This window comes from Pseudophryne corroboree, chromosome 5 (assembly GCF_028390025.1).
Source record: "Pseudophryne corroboree isolate aPseCor3 chromosome 5, aPseCor3.hap2, whole genome shotgun sequence".
NCBI classification, from domain to species: Eukaryota; Metazoa; Chordata; class Amphibia; order Anura; family Myobatrachidae; genus Pseudophryne; species Pseudophryne corroboree.
Window position 1 is genome coordinate 626,489,527 of NC_086448.1, and position 3,432 is coordinate 626,492,958.

Here is a 3,432-nt window from a genome sequence, read left to right on the forward strand (position 1 = left end):
TCTTTTACATCATGGGTCTTCAACCTGCTGCCCTCCAGCTGCTGTGAGAGTACCCTTCTCGGCATGCCCTGTCTGAGTTTTAGCATGCCTTAATAGCAAAACTGGCAGGACATGCTGGAATGTGTAGTTCCACAGCAACTTGAGGGCCGCAGGTTAAAGACCCATGTCTTCAAATTTTTTTTACATTTTTATTTGCATTTTAAGATTAAATTGGATTATGTTAGGGGATTTTAAAGTTTTGGACTGTGTCCTGCTAAAGATTTACTGCGTACAGCAACTTGCTGTAGTGGCATTGTGATGCACAGGCATCGCAGCATGCCACGAGCGTACGCTTTGCAGCCTGGCTCCATTGCGGTAAGTAGGCGTCTGCTCCCATTGAAGTCTCTTCATAGCTGCGTACATCCCACTATGCCGCAACCAGTGTGCGCATCACAGCAACACTAAATGGGCACATGTATACATATCTGTTATCTGCAGACTTCTAACCAGGATTGTTTAGATCAGACAGGAACCTTAAGGTCCATACACACTTAACGATAAAATGAGCGCCGTCGCTCATTTTCCCCCTCCTTGAGCGACGTCGCTCATTTTATCGTCAAGTGTGTATGCCGCCAGCGACGACCGATGCGCGGCCTCGTGGATCGGCAACGATCGTCGCTGTTGGTAGGGCATGCATGAAGGATGTGGACTGTCGTCCACGACCTTCATGCAGGGCTGGCGGAGGCGTGACGTCACTGAGCGATATGAGCGGTCATATCGCTTCGTGTGTACCGTCGGACACCAACCGGCCGGCCCGGGAGGGGGAAACATTAGACTATGTCGCTCACAGAGCGACATCGTCTAATGTGTATGGGCCTTTAGGTTACACCTATTCTTTGAACTTCTGTTTGCCTTATGCATGAGAGCTGTGACTTCAGCACATTTTTAAGGGGCGCTTTTTTCAGAGAAACAGTTTGGGCCCGATTCAGTTGTTTTTTGCGTGCAGCTACCACTAGGAGCAATTCAATTGTTGCTCTGTTTAGACGTACAGTAGCCGCGATGATGATATTTCTTCTCACAGCCTCCTGAGGTACGAGAAGAAATGTGCACTATGTCAGCACTTTGGCCTTCCAAGTGGGAGTTTGGACACCCAAAACAGGACTTTAGACTGGTTTAGCCATTTTACGATTTGCTTTACGTACTCCTTTTACTCATGTGGACCTTAGCTGCAGCCACCCTCAGCTGCAGCATTATTGACATGCAGCAATTGGAAGGGTTAACGGGTCTATTTTTACAAAACTGGGGGGGGGGGTTGTGTGTGTGTGTTATAATATAATAATATATATTATAATACAATATTTCAGTCAAAAGGTCAACATGCAAAATGTAGACCGCTCAAAAGGTCGACCGACACACATATGGTAGACACCCGTTTTCTTAAAAATGAAAAATCTTTTTTTTTCTTCTTTTTTTTTTCTTTTTTTTTGCATTTTCTTTTAAACTTTTTCATACTTTACCTTCCACGTGGACTACAAAAGGGAATAGTAACCTGTGATGAGCGCAGCGAGGCACCCTGCCCGAACACGAGGGGACGTATTACACTAATGGGGCTTGTTTGTGGCAGAAAAGTGACAAAATACCCCAAAAAACACCCATCTACCTTTTTTTGTTTTGATCATTTGCATGTCGACCTTTGGACCCTGTCGACCTTTTATACTGTCTATCTCAGGGGTGGCCAACTAGTCCGAGTCAAAGAGCCCAGAATTATCTCCAAGAAAGCTGAAGGGCCGGTATCAAAGGCGCGCGCGCAAAAGTGGGCGTGGCCTAGTAAGAATGGGTGTGATCTAGCTGGCACAAGGTCACGCCCCATCCCCAGCTCTCAGAAAACTCCTCTCTCCTCACCTTCCCCCCCAGTTCTCAGACATTACCTCTCTCCTCCCCCCATCCCCAGCTCTCAGACAGCACCACCCCCCCTCTCTTCCCCCCCATCCCCAGCTCTGACAGCACCTTTTTCCTCTCTCCCCCCCCCCCCATCCCCAGCTCTCAGACAGCACCTTTCTCCCCCCCCCCCCACCCAGCTCTCAGACAGCACCTCTCTCCCCCCCCCCATACCCAGCTCTCAGACAGCATCCCTCTCCTCTCCCCACCAGCTCTCAGACAGCACATCTCTCTTCCCCCCCATCCCCAGCTCTCACACAGCACCTCTCCCCCCCCCCCCCCCAGCTCTCAGACAGCACCTCTCCAGAGCAAAATAAACGGACCCCCCCCCCCCTGCACATCTTATTGTTCACACAATAGAGATCTCTCGCAGAGGAAGGGCAGAGCACCACACGCTCACTTACCATACCTTGTCGATCGTTCTCCCTTCTCTGGGCGCCAGCTGTCTGCAGTCTTCCCGCTCCTGAGGTCCGTCTTCCTCGCGGCTCCGCCTCTCAAGCGCTGTGCGGCTCTGACATCATGAAGTCACTTTGCACGCACGGAGATGAGCTGAGATACACATGAAGCCTCTTCTGAACTGCTGAACGTCAGTCAGAGGAGGCTTCATGTGTGTAATGGTGAGCAATGGCAGCCAGGGAGCCGGGAGCCGCATTAACAAAAAAAAAGAGCCGCATGCGGCTCAAGAGCCACGGGTTGGCCACCCCTGGTCTATCTATTCTATGTCGACCTTTTGACTCTGTCGACCTAATGACCTTTCTAGTGTAGATCTAATAATCCACACGCAACTGGGGCGTGCAGGTCCAGGGTCTGCATTGTAGGACACACTTCCTGGACACAGCTGACCGGCCAGTGTGAGTAAGCTTCGGACATGCTGAGACCATTGCATTTTCAGATGCTGCCAGGAGGCGTTTTTCTCCTGCAGGTGCCTTCTGCTGTATTTGCCTTTTGTTTGTGTGGTATTGCACAGCCCTTCTTTTTTATTTTTATTATTATTAATGTATTTTTTTATATTTTTACTGTTGTCAGAGCTTGGGACTTCAGTTCAATGGGGTGGAGTTGATCGCGACCAATTTATTTAAGAACAAATAAAACTATTATAGTACAGGTTGAGTATCCCATATCCAAATATTCCGAAATACGGACTTTTTTGAGTGAGAGTGAAATAGTGAAACCTTTGTTTTTTGATGACTCAATACACACACGCTTTGTTTAATGTACAAAGTTATAAAAAATATTGGCTAAAATTACCTTCAGGCTGTGTGTATAAGGTGTATATGTAACATAAATGCATTCTGTGCTTAGACTTAGGTCCCATCGCCATGATATCTCATTATGGTATGCAATTATTCCAAAATACGGAAAAATCCCATATCCAAAATACTTCTGGTCCCAAGCATTTTGGATAAGGGATACTCAACCTGTATGTATATTACCGTATTAAACAGCAGTAATGCAGTAACGTATATTTCTACTTTCATTGTTGCTGTATCTGAATGATGTGGAATGAAGACTGAA

The 3,432-nt window shown here is 47.4% G+C and overlaps 1 protein-coding gene across 1 annotated transcript in view; it reads left to right on the forward strand.

The window, feature by feature from the left end:
* Positions 1-3,432, forward strand: part of YES1 (YES proto-oncogene 1, Src family tyrosine kinase) — a 162,721-nt gene that overhangs the window by 26,794 nt on the left and 132,495 nt on the right. The window lies entirely within an intron of this gene.